The sequence below is a fragment of the Aquila chrysaetos genome, chromosome 8 (genome assembly GCF_900496995.4).
Source record: "Aquila chrysaetos chrysaetos chromosome 8, bAquChr1.4, whole genome shotgun sequence".
NCBI classification, from domain to species: domain Eukaryota; kingdom Metazoa; phylum Chordata; class Aves; order Accipitriformes; family Accipitridae; genus Aquila; species Aquila chrysaetos.
This window is the reverse complement of record NC_044011.1, coordinates 34,978,133-34,995,182: the sequence shown is the minus strand read 5'-3', so window position 1 is coordinate 34,995,182 and position 17,050 is coordinate 34,978,133. Positions and strand designations below refer to the sequence as shown.

The following is a 17,050-nucleotide window of genomic DNA, read 5'->3' as shown; positions in this document are numbered from 1 at the left end:
CCACGCTTATGCAGGCATAAAAGTGTGCTAACACCATACTAGAAATAATTACATAACAACAACAACAACAAAAAAATCTGTCCAGCTTCTGGGCTGTTAAAAGCAAAATAGAGGTTTTAGTCTGTTTACACCTATCATACCAGAATGCCAAACTGTCATTCATTCTAAAAATAAACATCATGTCATGCAGTCTTTTGTTCTATATTGCTGCCTGAGTTTTCATTATAAAATTCATGTGTGGTGTATTACACCAAAAGCATTCCCTCCTTCAGTAATTATTGCTTGGAAGGTGTATATTTTTTCCTAAAAGCTGGTGGACTTCAGCATGATGCTTTTAGGTCCTGAACACTGTAAAGACCTTTTTAACCCAGATGGCAAAGCTAAGAGAGAAAGAACTGAAGGGATGTGCCCTTGGTAGAGAAGCATGGGACTGGTGTAAGGTGGGAGGTCCTTGCTCATGGACTTTACCCCTACCTTGCCCAAAATAGCTGCACAACAGTGGTAGGAATCTGTTGAGTGACATTAGACAAGGGGTCTGAAGGTATAAAAAGGTGACATTGATTTTATTGCTTAGAAATTCGGGCTAGTTAATTTTCTTTGTATGCATGGCATCTTTGCCATGCTGCTGTTTTGTTTGGGTTTTTTTCTTGTGTAGATTGTTGTTTAAAATCATTGTTCAGGTGGGTAGATGTCGTTTCAAGTTTGAAATAAATGAATAACTGTGAATCCTGAGTGAGATGGCCCTTGATGCAATGCAGGGCTGCAGTGGGTCTCCAAGTATGGGCCACATGCAAAATTTACAGTAGATTGATGTCAAAGCCCTCAGGAGGCTGCCACAGCTGCTGGGCTTGACAACTTAGCATTGAACATCAGAGATTTGTGAGGAAAGGCCTTACCTCTGAACCCCCAAAAGAGAGCTGAGTTTGCATCAGTTAAATGGCTTGATTCTCTCATCCCTGATTTAAACCTGCCCCAAAATAGTCAGTTATATTCTAGTAAGAGAATGTTCATAAATTCTATTTTTACGAGACAAAATTACAGGTTAAAACTGACTATGCTGCTGGTATGTAGTTTAGTCAATCTGGTAAACTAGTAGAGCATGATATTCTTAGAGAAAGTGGAGTGTAGGAGCAATCCCTGAACATGCTTAAAGAAAAATGTGCAAGTGATTCAGCTCTTCTCGCTGTTGCAGGGAAGAGATTAGAGGTGCACCACTTTGTTGGTTCATCTCCTTAACTCATAATAAATTATTTATTACAAGGATTTGGTTTCTTAAGCCTGTTTTCTTTTTTTCTTTTAAGATACTACTGACTATTTGATCTTGGGGGCTTATTTTTTATTATGATTATTATTATTATTATGTACAGGTATTTGGGGAGGGAAGGATTTTGGGCTACAGCAAAACCCAAGCTTTTTAACATATGGAGTGTCAGTGTTTTCATCTTGTTTTGGCACTTTTTACACCTCATGCTGATGGTGTGATTGTGGTTGGTTCAAGTACATCTGGGGTCCCCTGTAGCCTCACTTTTCATGGGCTTTCTGACTCTGTTATAATTTGTTTCTCCCTGTTCTGGTATAACCGAGCACGAACTCTCAGTCTGAGATGTAAACCGATATGCCATCTGTATGTTAAATGATTATGTCTCACCTTAAAAACCCAGTGTTACAGGCTTGTTGTGCTGCACATCCCCCCTCCCATGGCTGTCTCTCTCACAGATATGTGTACACACACACACACACGTGTGTGTACACACACACGTGAGCACACCTCTAGGATGCAGCTTTTTTCTTGAGGGCACCACGCAGCCCTGATGAAGGTTGTGGAGTGCTCTGGGTTTGTGTTTGCACTTGTGAGCATGTGGATGCTATGTCTGAGAGCACAAGCAGCTCCTCCTTTCATGCCTGAAGTAAGCTGTGTGAATGAGGAGCAGGAGGTGAAAATGGACTAAACAGCTACAGTACACTCTCAACCCTTTTTTGGAAACCTGCAGAAAGCAGCTATACGTATTCTACTGGAAAATGGCTTTAATGTCAGTTACAGTACGTAAAAAAAAAAAAAAAAAAAAAAAAAAAAAAAAATTTAAAAAATGAGTGTTTCATGTTCTCGTTGAGCTTGCACATGAGGAGTGTGTCTGAAGGAGGAAGAGCAGCAGAGCATATTTCCCACAGAAGTACATGCGAGAGGAAACCCTGTTCGCTGGGGCAGGACAGGAGAATTTGGTAGAACTGGTGCTGCAGAGAAGCAGACTTTGTGTTGCTGGAGGTAGGACTGCAGGTGTTACATCAGCTACTTGAATTGCAGATGCACAGTGACTTTTCATCCAGTAGCATACTTATAGGAATGTGGATAATATCAGACCTATTGGATAAATTGAGAATTTCATTTTCTACGGCTAAAGCTGTTGGGAAAGGAAGTGGCCTGTTAAGATGCTGATTTTCCCATCCCACATCTAATATCCAAAGAACATTTTACAGGAAAACAGTAACTCTTAGTGACATCCAGCAGAGGATGGCCACTGTTGAATCAGTTAGTCTTCTCTAGCAGTTTTTTTGGGGGGCAGCACTGCTTTGCTCTCTTGCTGTCTGACACAGCGGTTGTTCCTCACGTGGTCAGTGGGGATGAGAACAAGAAGCATGGGCTCTGCTGAAGGAAAAGCAGAGGAGGCAGTCACTTCAAACTGGGATATATGATGGTTCTACTGTGGCAGTCATGGAGCCTGTTAGGTAAACTGCTGTAGACACCTTGAACTCGTTTGACAGGATTTGAATGATAACATATGTTTTGTTAAAAGAAAAAAAAGATCTTATCACAAATCAGCCCCTTTTTATTAAAAAAAAGTTAAACTTGTGGTAAGACCTATTTAAAAAAAAAAAAAAAAAAAAAAAATAACCCAACCCCCAATACTTACTAACCAGTAAACTAATGAAAATATTAACATTTAACCTTATTCAAGTCAGCTAAAGTATCTTAACAGAGGGCAGGTGCATTCTTGACATAGCTGGTAGTATAGGGTAGATTCTTCCATTTGTCAAATGCTTAGAAGAAGCCTTTCATTTAAGAGGAAAGGAAGTCTTGTAGAAAAAGTGACTTGTAAGGGCTAAAATAAAAAAAAATAAATTAAGCAAGAATAAACTTGCTGTGTGGTTGGCAATCTGAGAGCAAAGCTGTCATGACTTTGTTCAGTTCCCAAAAGGGTAATCAGAGTATGTTTGATAAAAAGAATTGGACTGTCTCATTACCTGAGCTAGACATAAAAAGTTATAAAGAATATTAAATGAAGATATGACATATTAAAAATATGACATATCCCCATTTTTTTCTCTCTTTGCCCCTCTCTCACCAGACTGTTGATGAGAACAGAAGAAGGAACAGATGGTGGCACCATCCTGTCTCAACACCAAATACTGTCCTGGAGTTGTACATGGTGCAAAAAGCATCCCCGTGTGGAGAAGCAGATAGTGTTCCTGCAAAGCGTAAGTATCCACTCTGTTATATTCCTTTCCAAAAAAAACCCCACAACAACAAAAACCCCCCTATGTCTGTCTTAACTGGAATTTTCATGAAACTCCTTCCTAAATGTTGTTTTGAGATCAGAGAGGAGTACCTGCTTTATGACTTGCTATGGCCATTCAAGGTCTACACTTCCTTCCCTGTCTGCCATTCCACCCTTTTGTCCTTCCTTGCACTGACTGAAGCATTTTGGGTTCATTTTTTATAAGTTCTGATAAATCTTTGAGAACAGATTTTGGGTTTTGCAGCTTAACGATATCAAATCTTTCCTAAGATTTATTGTCAGTTTCACTTGACCTGGGGGTCAGAACTTAAAACATTTGATGGAATTTATTGCAGAATCAGGGAATGTTGTGAAAGTACTATTTTTGGTTTCTCTTTTGCTGTATCTAGAAAATATAGATTTAAAAAAAATGAAATTATAAATAATGTTTTCGTAGGTGTTCAAAATATGATGAGTGTGTGTATTTCTTGACTTTGATTTCTGGAAAACCTGATTTGTACTAATCCTGATAAAAAGTTGCAAAGACATCCAAGTTCTTCAGCTTTTAGAATTTTAGAATTCCTTAAAAAAAACCCCAAACACCTCCCACTCAAGGCATAGACTGCCACAGTGGGAATTTAAGCTCTTGGGAATCAGTTTGCTTTTCATAGTTGCCTTTCACAGACCCTGTTGAAGGTTTCATAGATGCTTCCAGCCTTTCTGGAAACACTGCTCTGTACAACCAGATGTGGTTGCAAAGAGGGCAATCACTGTATTGGAGCTGGTGTGGACCAAATGTTTATAGGAGATAGGACTGGTGTTGGCCCAGGTTCTTTTTGTGAAATACAGACTGGGTTGTTGTCTTCCTTCTGCTAGCTCCTGTTGCACACAGCAAAGTACTTCAGCTGTCGTACTACTCTAGCTAACTGCAAGAGGCAGCCCCATAGCAGTGAGTGGAAGAGGTGCAGTCTAGAAAATGGTATTTCATCCAAAGGGGCCAAAAAGAAATTAAGTTTAGCAAAGAAAACAAGTTTCATCAGTTAAGGCAATAAAGCATAGTCCCGGAGCAGGTCAATAATGCTCAATTGACAGCCAGTCAATATTTGTACTGGATTAACTTTTCAAGGGATGTGGAGATTTCGGGGGGGTTTTATGTAAACACTGTAAATAGGTTGGGACACTAAAGTATGTTTACAAATATCACGTGTCAGATTAGATTAGAATCACTTCCAGGGAGCAGAATTTTTCCTACCACGAAAGAGACATTTACATCTTGTGAAATGAACACAGATACAAATTTTTTGTTCGTCAAATATATTCAAAAATGTAGCTGGGCAGATCTCATGGCAATGCTGCACAGAACACTTCAAAGGACAACTTCTGTCTGAGGCCAGATTCACTCTTCACTCGTCTTCTATATGCAGTGCTCCCAAGCTCTGCCAGGTAGAGCTATAGTTTAGATGGCATTGTGGCTGCAACTTAATTAACATGAATGCTGTATGAATTTATTTAAATTTTCAGAATAATGTAATGGGAAAAGCTATGAAGAAATATTCTCAGTGTTTGTGGTACTTGCTCCTTGCTGAAGGATCAGGCAACATACATAGAAAGGACTGAAATGAGACCAAAATGTGCTAGTTTCTAACATCTGTGCACTGTAACACAAGACTCCGTCTATTCGTTTAAAAGTCTTGCAGCTTTTCAGTGGCATGCCTAGCACCCACTTCTAACCAATAAAAAATTGATTTACTGTTTCCAAAACTGGAATCAAAGTGGACAAACATTTCAAGAAGAAAGTACAGTGGCTTTTTTTTTCAAGACATTGTCCCCAGTTTTGCTGACTTGCTCCCTTATAGGGGCTTGAATAATTTCAAGATTCCTAGTTTTCCAGAACTAGGGGAGGGTGGTTTGGCCTGTCCTGCCTGTCCCCAGGCATGGAAATGAGGGCAGGCAGAAGCTGGCACTGCCCAGATTGGCAAAACAGCCCAAGCAAATCTGGTTTCATGTGTGTGAAACACATGTGTAGTGCTAGTGAAACCCACACAGGTAACGCATCACTAAGAACCCCCATTGCTGGAAGGTAGACAACTGCATTTTATTGTTACTCTTTTATTTCTTCTGCCCTTTTTTTTTTTCCTTACAAAACATAATTAGGCCATAAATAGAGGTCTGACAACTAATTTTATCTGCAGCAAAATTAATATCATAAGCAACAGATAATTTTAGCTGAGCAAAATTAAAAAATATATATTTTAATGACATTTTAGAAACACAAAATCTAATTTTTTTCCTTCTGAACTTCTCATACCTAGTTATTTTGATACGTGTGGAGATGCTCGCTCATTTAGTGAACAAATGTTCAACTTCTGTATACTTCCTGCCTCAACAGCAGGCTTTGCTGGTCTCAGCCTGTGGTATGAAGTTGCTTTTCATTTCCTCTCTCTTGTTCTCTGGTTCCTTTCAAAGAAGAAATGATCTGAGGGAAGAGACATTGCTTTTCTTACCTCTAAATTTTCATTGACATTAATAGGAGTCAGGTGGCCAAATCCCTGCACACAGCTTTGAAAATTTAAGGTTTAACTTTTTTTCCGGGCAGATTCTTACATTGCTGGAGTTGTGAATCCTCTGAAAAGATATTAAATATGCAACCATACCATGTCAGCAGTGCCTAGAGAGTTTATCTACAAAATTATCATCTACCTTCCAAATCTATAACCCTAAAATATTGATTGGTTAAAAGGTAGTGGATAAAGATTAAGACAGCACAGCAGCAGATTACCCTAATCAAATAAAAAGGCTATTAACAGAGATGCTCACACTTCTGAAGATGTTGGTTTGAAATACAGATGTCTTAACCAAAGTGCTATGTCTCATTTTTTGAATGCATTTTTGAATGCATTTAAATAAATTACCAAATAGAAAGAAAGCAGAGAAAAACTCCACACATTTCAGACAGTAAATTTCCATTTATAATAAAATTACTTTATGCATTTCAGTAAATAGTTGGAACTTTTAAAGATCTATTTCATTGGATAGCGAGAAGTCAAGCACTGGATTCTCAGCTTAGAGAACTCCATAGGCACATCTGTGATTTTAAACACGTGATTGTGCGTGTGTACATCAACATAAGTGTGTGTGTAGTAAAAGATAGGAATGGGGTAACTGCTTGAGGGCAAAGCATGGTACCAAAGCCAGTACTTCTACTTAAAGACAGCTCATTTTCAGTCTATATTTTATTCTTTGGGAATAGTGTTTCTAGATGATGGATTTTGGATGGCAAAATTTAAGGTAGCATTTACCAAAAAACAGGTCTTATTGGTTGGTTGGGCCCAAAGCAGTCAGGTTATAGTGTGCAGGGTTTTTGCGCAGGTACCCAGTGTCTCACATGCAGCCTATGTGGCCTGCTCAAATCTAGCATCACGGATCAGATCCCCAGAGCCTTAGTTTGATTTGGAGCTCTAGGATCCATTAGAAAATTGTTCCTGCTTAAAACCAGCACAGGTTCAACTGGTTTTGATTTTGTCACAAACATTTTATTTAGCATTGAAGGCCATATGCTTATTAATGTTCAGTAAGTGTAAGCTACTGGGAATACTACTTGGAAAAGAGTGACATTTGTCACTAATGCTTTTAATGTATAGTGGGAATTTTTATCCAGCCAAGGGCTGAGTTGTGGTTTATCCTCTTGAAAGAATTTCCAATTGAGTGATGGCTAAGCACGGATTGAGCTAATAACCCATGCCCTAGGTTATTGAAGTCATGGAGACAGAAAGAGAAAATAGGGTGGGTAATGTATTAATTTTCATCAGTTATGGACAATACTATTAAATTGCTGACTCTTGTTAAAATAATGTGTCACCCATTAATAATGTCATTTCAACTTCCTAAACTTTCCTACCTAAAAAATTTGATTTATAAGGAAAAGATTTAAGAATGCATGACAAAGGTTTTGGCGATATAACTAATTGGTATGGAGGTCTTTTGTTTTTGTTTTTGTTTCAAATTGCACCTAATTTTAAGTCACAGTGTAAATGAGGTTTTAAAAGTTTTTAACAGTGATGTAGATAAATTTGGAATTAAAATTGAGATCTGAAATGTTGTGTTGCTCCACTTTTAAAAATAAGTTCCCTTCTCATTTGCAATTAAAATGTCTAGAATTTGCATAAAATATGTGAAATTAGAGATAATTGAAATACAGTAGCTATAAATATGTCTACTACATTTGAAAAATAAATAAAATGTCCACTAAAAGGGTGCGAAAGCCGTACCCCCTTCTCTTGTTTCTCACATTTGGATCTCTGGCATTTTTCACACTTTTATAGCTAATTTTTATCGCAAAACAATATGGTACATTTGTAGCAGTTGTGGGAATGCAGAATAGCCCCTGGCAGCTCTGTAAAAAATGGAACGTTAGGAACACATTTAGAAGAATACAGCTTTCAATTTCATCCACAGCGTTGATGTCGTGGAATCATATTAAGTGTGATCTAACAAAAAAAAAAAAGAAAAAAAAAAAAAGAAAAAGAAAGAAAATATTATGGAAAATACTCAAAATAAGCTATTATTTAAAGTATGTTCATTCTATCCTGATTCTTATGTTTTCATAACATAACAAGTTGTCATGATATAGTGTGTTTTCAGGGAGCACGGTGAGAATCAAAACCCAGGTTAGCGCTGCTCCTTGGTACATGTCTCGAGTGCCACCGCTGCTGCTCGACCCACAGCTACACGTTTCTGTGACAGTATGAATAAACATGGCCCGGTTGGACCATGCTGCAGCGCATCAGTGTAGGGGCCTGGGAGGGGACCTTTAAAGGAGCATTTCCCATTCCTGTACTGGAGAAGGACTGCTAGGCTTGTATGTCTGCGCAGGGAAGGTTTCACTTTTCCACCCTGAAAGCCAGCAGTATTTCGTGCTTTTGCTGATGTCTGTTGCCGAATAGTTGGTAAGAGTTACCGTCTGTCAGCCAGTGGGCAGTGCTAGAGGTGATGCCTTCTTCCCAGTGCAGTGCCATCCCCTTCATGTACTCTGATCTCTGCTGGCCCAGTGTGTTAGCATTCAGCTCTGTTGCCAGATCCTTGTTTTTGGCTGCAGAGCAAAATGCTACTGCTGTGCAACCAAGTTGGCACAAGGAACTGTATCTTTCGCAGATAATAGAACTGGAAAGACGGATGTCTACTGTATTGTCAAATTATACCTTATTAGTGTGTGCTCTCGTGAATGTCTGCCACTAGAGTTGAGGAGTATCTCATATACAAATTGTAAAGACATTTCTCTAACTCCAATCTTGGAACGCAGAAAAATATTATTCATATAATACCCCATGCATCTTTTTTAGTGAAATTGCACTATGATGTCCTGTCATTTTCAGTGCTGTGCAGTGTTTCTGTTACTGGGGAACACCAATCAACTTCAAAAGAGCTGCTTTGGTGTAGAAATGGGCAGCTATTCAACTACTCTGCATCCAACACAAATACCCACCGCAATTTGATGTAATTCACACAAAACTGAATTGGAAGGCCTAGGTTAAGGTTACTGCACCGATTCGTCAGTGCTTGCCGTCCTGTAATATTCTTTCTGGAAACCCTGTTTTCTGGAGGCGTTCCTTGCAGAGGGAATTATGCCAAAACAAAAGAGTTTCTGTGCAGGTCCTATCTAGAGGGTAACAGAAATTCAGCAGGTTTTAATATTGATGGCTCCTTCAGTAGTTCCTTCCTGTTCTCTGTTGCAGTGGTTGTCACAAGAGATTTTGTTGTACCCTGGCTTGAGATTTTAATTGTTTCTCTACCCCACTCTTCCCCCCACTCTGAGTGTACTTATTAGTAAATCACCATACTATATTTTTGGCAGAGGTATGGATGTATACTGGACTCAGTTAGGTGCCTCACTTCAAATCTTACATGATTCCCGATTTGGGGATAAGAATTATGAGGAGACAGATTTCCAGGATGTATCTGAGGAGAGCTGAAATGTTAATGCATTAAGACTGAAACTGTGGGATTTAAATCACTACATTGAGTAGCATAGAGTACAGAGAGATTGATCCCAGAAAAGTACCAGAGAGGTTGTGTCTCATACAGGCCTAACCACTATGGAGTCATTCTTCAGAGACAGACCAAGCGACAGAAGAACCACAGCCTTACCTGCAAGGTGCCTTTTCATACGCGCTTTTTTCTCTCCTTTTAAGTTGTCCTCAAGGAAAAATAAGAGCAAAAAGTCCCTGTGCTTCTCACTGCACATCTACAGCACTTCATAAATAATAGTAGCTGTTTTAAAAGCAGGGGACAGGCAGAGGGTTACAATGGATGAAAGCTAGTTAGTGAGTTAGCTAGATAAATGCTTAAAAGAACAGCAGCAAAGATAATCCTGCATTTATTTCTGGGGGATTCACCAGATGACCCTTTTCTGTCTTTCCCGATCTGTGTTTCTTGAGTCAAAGTAAGGGCTGTGCAGAAACCTGAAAAACAAACCTGCAAATTCAGGGTATTTCTATGATTTGTGATTGTCGCTCCCTTGGCACATCACTTTCATTTCTGAGCATCTGCCAAATTTTATGTCCACTGCAGAGTGGCATTGTGAGTGATCCATTGCAGAGATTCTCCCCGGCACAGACAGAGACTAGTTCGCTCTAGACTTACTGAGTGACATGTGCAAAATTGATCATTTCAAGAGCCTTTTGTATAACACACAACTTCAAGCAGAGAACCCAAGGCATTTCCTTTCATCAACCTGGTTCTAATTTGATCAAAGCACTAAAAAATTCAACCCGCCTTATTTCCTGTCCAGTTCTTTTACACTTTACAGCACATTATATATCAATCTCATATCCCTGAATTTTAAGAAGCAACCAGTTATATAATTGGATCAACAGTTGCCAATCACTCTAGCACAGCACTGCATATTACTAAGCTGACTATAATTTTGAAGCTCTTTTTTATTATGCATATGACTATATTATTACTGTATACATATTAGGGCAGCTGAATGAGCCCCTTAAGGAAAATAAGGGTTCAAATAACATTGACAGGGTAGATAGATTAACAGAACTGAGGATTCACCCCTGTTACAACCGTATTGCCTCATGGAACATTTTCAGCAGAACGGAAAAGAGCAGTAGCTGTGTACTTTCTATCAATCCTACCTGCAAATCAGAATATTGCAACAGTGATGAAGCTGACTATCTTGTATGCTTAAGCAAATTCAAAATCAAATGTGTTTTCTGGTCTCAAATGTAATGGGTCACAGAAGAATTTTGCATTATGTAGGTCTTTAAATCCTATTCCTTCACTCTCCAAACTCCCTACCCATAGACACGTGCACACACAAAAGTTCAAAACAAAGCCATTCTGGCTACTACATGTGCAACGTACCTTCCTGGTTCATTGTGCAATTGTCATTTGCATGTGACAAAAGCAAGCAGTATTTCATTTCAGTAATTTACACAATTATATAAGGTTGTTAAAAATGTTAAGTAAATAATATTTTTCCTCCCCTCAGCCTGAGATGTTAGAGTTCTTTGAAAGACCTTGAATCTTGTCTCAGTAGTATCTCCATAAATAAAACTGAGTAACAGCCTTTTAGAAAACTCCATGTTTTATACCATTAATTTACAGATAAGCATTGTTAGTCAAATAAGCATTTAATTCCCAATAGCCTGAATATTTCAATACCTTGTAGCAAACAAATAAATAGAATGTACACAATGGCAAACAAATTATGGAAAATATTCCACAGAGTTGACACATGAACTCATAACCTCTTAGGTAAAGGTGGATGACTATTAATGTAATTTCATTATTATAAGGACCTCCCTTTTTTTTTGTTCATATGCAATTCATTCGTATGCATTAGCTTGAAAGAATTAAACCTGTAAATCATAGGTTAGGTAATAATAATATAAAGAAAACAGTATGATTTCTTTTGGTTTTGCCACTCCAAATGCAGACATTTACTGGTGCATACCTGTTTCTGGTTTGGCTTTCTCTCTCTCTCTTTCTCTCTCTATGTATATACACAGACATGCATATTTGTATATGTTTTTAGGTGTATATATATATGCTTTATGTGAACATATACATATTTATGTTTACAATATAGACATTTTTAAAAAGTGCATTCATTTCATATATTTTATATATGTGTAGGCACAGACACAGGCAAAAGCATACATGCGTAAAAATGTAATGTCTCTCCTCAGCAGTCTGATTCTGTGCCCTACAGGACTTCACCAGGAAAAACTCAGAAGCAAATGCAGCTTTATGCATCTCACTGTAAATAAAATTGCTCAGTAATTTTCGGACAAAGTGATAAAATTCAGGTGAGGAGATGCCTGGATTTGGAAGTCTGTGGGGTTTTCAGAAAAAAATTCTGATTTTTTTTTTGGGGGGGGGGGGGGTGTCAGTGTTCCGTTCATGTTGCATTTATTTAAATCTCAAATCAGAATAGCTGCCTGGCCCTTCATACCACTGTGTGTTGTACACAGGCTGATAAAAAGAAGTAAGTGGGCTTATCACTTTTGAAGCCTATTTTACAGTACTGTATTTTTTTCTTTAGCAATTCATGCTGTGTTTTTAAGTAATGCAATAAAACCACTTCACCATCTTCCCGTTTAAAATTGATTGTTGCATGAGGAGCGTGGTCATCTTCGTCTGCTGTTGTGTTCTTTCTTAAAAAAACCCAATAGCACTCACACAAAACAAGCTCACATGCAGTTGAATAGCATGTGTATATGCAAGCATGTGCATGCAAACAGAACTAAATATATATCCTATGCTACAAATAAAGAAATTGTATAATCCAAGAAACAAGCCCTGCGCCCTCTTCCTTCCCCCCTCTGCCCATCCCTAAGATAATAGGAGAATTGAAATTCCCATTTTCAGACTCACTACAGATTAACATGGTTCAGCATAGATACTTATTTCTCTGATAGTTTCCCATGCATCTTCACAGTGAAGTAGAGAGAAATTACTACAGCAGAATGCGTAAAGCAGATGTTATCCCATTAATTAGCTCTGGACCTGAGCAGGCTCAAGACTTTCCCATTTTCAGGCCGATAGGAATTGGTCCCAGTGAGCGTGCTCCATATCCACATTTAGTATCATCTCATAAACAGCACTGAAAACACAGCAGGCCCTTGATGAAGATACATTAGCTTATTTCTAATTTAAAGTTATGTTGCTTAACCTTAATGTAATTGGTCACTGGTGACCAACTGTTTGTATAGTGAGTTGATGACCGAAGAGATGTAATAAATTATAAAACTTACTGGTTAAATAGAGGGAACAACTGTTCTGTTAAAAGCCTTGCATGTAATAATAGTAAAATAATTACACCTTAAACAGAAGAGCCTTGGATCTGATAAAGCTAACAAAGTCTTTCAGATTAAGGTGTTTTCAGCCTGCTTTAAAGGACATACATGAAATTTTTTTTTTCCTCTCGATGCAGTGTCTTACATTGGCTGAATAGTCAACTTTCAAAGCTCAGCTGAATATTGATTAAAAATAAATTGGTAAATCAAGATACTTTCTTTTTGAGGGGTTGGGGGGATTAAGGTAATTAACCAATTTCTGTGGTTAACAAGAAACAAAAGAATTTGCACAAATAATTATATTCTGTACATCAATTCAAAGTCACTGCTAGACATGTTTTAGAAAAGAGTTGATTAGCTGGGAGAATAACCAGGATAATAATCAACTATGGAAGTAAGTAATTGACACAACTTTAATGTTTAATAATGAATAGCATGCCAGGGGCAAAATAAAGGGAAATCTGTTTTCTGAGAACCAGTTCAGGCCTAAAATTTCTTAGGCCAAATGTAGCAATTACTTGAGACTCCTGAACTGCTTCTGTCGTATTGTAGCGAAAGTAACAGGTGCAGTTAAATTGAAAGCGCACAAGTGGCTGTATTAAATCCAGTAGTTTCTATATGCTGCAATTTAAATTCAAGCCTTTTCCCTGCTGAAGACTTAAAGGTTGATTTAAAAAATGCAGGAATGTAATGAACACCTATGTCTGTTTTTTGTTTCTCAAACGGTATTATATTAACAAACTGTTCATTAAATCAATAAGAGTCAGGAATAAGTGTATGATTTGCTTGTCTCAGAAGCGATAATTTCTCTCTCTAAATATTTGCATTTAAAATTTGGGCTACCTCCAAATGCCCTAACTTCACAATAAAGAAATTGAGTTTATTTTTTTTAATTCTCATATTTCATTTCTTACAAGGACCTTCCGATAATTTAAACTATTTACAGTGCCTCAAAGATCATTATTTCCCCATGACTCCTCAGAGAAATATTGGAGCCACTCTATTTACTGCTGACATTAGATTTACCTTTGAAGACTGGTTTACAAAATGGAGACATTAGGATGTGAAAGTCTTTTTTTTTTTACACTACTCAGAATGCTAAGTTTTCGTGTTTGCTGTATTAAAGTGAACATTGCTATAGCTACTCAGTTTGTTATGGAAACTCGAAAAGCAGATGCATTAAGGTATTTTGTTTTTAAAAACACACGGTTCTTTGTAAGGAAAAATATAAATACTGTTTGGGGGCTTGTCATGAATGTATATTTAAAAATGACACCCCCCAAACCAATGAATAAAAATGCTTTTTGGCATTCTAAATGGAAGCAGAGAATTGCTCAACCAATAGAAAAGCAGGTGGGGTAACACATCCTGATTCTTATAATTGAGGCTGTAAAGAAAGATGAGAGATATGTGCACTGTTTGTGTCACAGTAGTTGTGATCTGTGAAAATAACTTCAGAGCAGCCTTTCTTAATATTAAAATGACTCTGTTGCTGTTCAACTAAAAATCAATACGGCTCACAATTTTAATAAGGAACATGAATCTGAAAATGTGTTTAGTATCAGGTTATATAAACACACCCTAATGAGATACTATAAAATCCATCACATTAAGGGCTGGTTCCTACAAGGTATATTAGCTAAAAATGTTCAATATATTAGGTCAGTGTACAACACTACACATAATAAAGCAGGTCTGTCAAGGCAAGATGCATGTTTTGCCCCTTAAAACTGTTATGTTTTGCACATTTTATAAGGTTCTTTGAATACATGAATAAGATAAGTTATTCCCATCTCTTTCTTAAGCAATCTCAGAAATGGCTGTGACCTGAAATTGGAAATCTTGTAAACACCCATCCGAAGAAAATGTGTGCAGTTCTGTCTTAAAGAGATGGTACATGTTTAATTATCCCAACTTCTTCGAGGAGAATACTATTAACATACACATTAGCATCGTCCCATTGGTTCCTCCTGCTGCTCCACCTTAGGGGCAGCAATAGGAGCTAATCTTATTGCTCCCATGCGCATAATAATGAAATTTTGTCTTGTCTCTAAGGCAGTGTTCTTTGGTCTAAAGTACAGCAGGAAACATTTCTTTTTTTAGAAAATTCCTGACCAACTCATTTTAAAAGATTTTTAAAATTAAAATTCTTTCTACGTGAATACCAGAGCCCGCAGAACACATTGCTTTCACTCACGAATCAAAATTAAGCAATTGTGCAAATAAATTGCTCTGTATTCACATATGGAATGCAGTATACTGTAGCTGTGGGTGTATTCAGCTCTTTGAAAAACCGTAAGCCGTGGATTTTATGTTATTTTTTTCCTGCAGTGTCCATATAGGCTATTCTCAAAGAATAACGTAAGAACAAACAAAAAGATATGGTTTTAATATAAAATACCTTTGCCTTTTTCTTGCAGTGTTCTACAGACTATAATGGGGAGAGGAAAAAAAAAAAAACCACAGGCAAAAAAATACACGTGAATTCAAGGCTACTGAATTAAGGGAGGTTGTACCAACATTTCCCCCACTGTACATTATTTGTATTCAAGGTTTTTGAAATGACATTGTAATCTGATGATGCACCAGCCTATTATATTGTCTAGCAGGACAAATATCCTTGCGTTTTCTCTGTAGAACTAACACAATTTTTCCATGTCAGAGGTGCATAATATCCTGGCGGTCATAAGGAATGATGCTATTAATCCTCTTGGGCAATCTCCAGGTCTGATTATTAGGGAAATAAATTTGCATGCTGCATATGAGCTAGGTGAATCACCGAGAGCACAAATTATATTTCCTGACAGCAAGTTAGAGAATGGAGCCACATCGCTTTTTTATCTTTTTTTTTTTTTCCTCTGAAAGCTATAGAATTTCAATTCATTACATGAGATTGGTTAGAATTCAAGTCTCTTTTTAAGTTGATATTAAGTTGAGTCTGTTATCTCTGTGAAGGCTAGTAGGTTCCCCTGAGTATCCACCTAATCACTACTTAAAAAAATCGAAACGTATAGTTAGTGTCATGATTTAGGTACCAGAGCTACTTTATTTATCAGTGCAGACTGAGATAATTTCAATTTGAGGCTCTGTAGCCCTCATGAATTTAACTGTCTCGAAAGCTTTTTTTCCTCTCTCTTTCTCTCTCTGCCCCTTTCTCCCCCGCTTTTAGTGTGCATATTATAAAAATGGTTATTCTGGGCACCTGTTTCACTGTTCTCCATGCATTTTTCAGGCTGCTTTATTTATCATATCATATATTTCATTGTATGTTTTGAAGATTTTTGGGTGAAATGCTACTTGGATTTCAGTTAAGAAATTTGGCTGTATTCTCTGTGCCAGCAGTACTGCCAGGCATTTCTGCTTTTCGTATCAATGATGAATGTATTTTTATTATTTTTACTGTTTGGCATCTGAGCAACCTTTTTGCATTATTAAATCTGAACAGGGAGAATGATAGCAAATGAGAGGAGAATAAATGGCTTTATGTCCTGATGTATTAATTAAGCAGACATTCATTATAATCAGGGTTTTATAGAAGTTGTAAAAAGGTATTTTTTCTTCCATGATATACATCCACATATGGTAAGTTTTGTGAGCTGTTTTGGAAATTTCCAGGTTTAATAGATTTCTCTTTCAAATCCTGATCACTGGTGCTGTACTGTACATGCAGACAACAAGCACAACCAAGCCCTGGAGTAGTGAGTATAGGTGGATCCAGCTTGGAATCATGTGAGGAATGTCTCGGTTAAAGGTGGTGGTCTATAAATCCATATGAATCAGGTACAGCATTGAGTTTGGGGGACTCTGAAATGTCTCCTGCTACTCAGTGGAGCTGAGAAAACTTGAAGACATAGAGAACCTCTACACTGGTCAGAGCTGTAGCCATGAATGAAACAAGTGATGGGTAATATGTCTGATAATGACAAATCTGAAGCGTTCTTAATCATTTACTTATTCATGAACTACAAGCAACAGTACTGAAAGGAAAGGGATGTATCTCTGACTCATGATTTCATGTGTTGCCAAATATACAGCAAAGGAAGCACTTTTAATCATCTTACATGGATCTATATAGGATTTGTCTATTCTCTCATCTGTTAGGTTTCTTTATGCTTCCTGAGCGTAGCTGGTGCCACTTCTTTCCAGAACAAAGGTCCTTTTGTTTGTTTTCTTTTTGTTTGTTTTATTAATTTTCTTCTCAGCACATGGGTTGTGCTTATTCACAGACAGGAAGTATTTCCCACATTT

General features: G+C 37.5%; 1 long non-coding RNA gene across 1 annotated transcript in view; it reads left to right on the top strand.

Moving 5' to 3' along the window:
• The window catches only part of LOC115345143, a 337,375-nt gene that overhangs the window by 222,812 nt on the left and 97,513 nt on the right, over positions 1 to 17,050 (top strand). Inside the window, exon 2 of the long non-coding RNA XR_003924731.1 lies at positions 3,345 to 3,474. This is a non-coding gene — a long non-coding RNA (uncharacterized LOC115345143). The remainder of the gene's footprint in view (positions 1 to 3,344; positions 3,475 to 17,050) is intronic.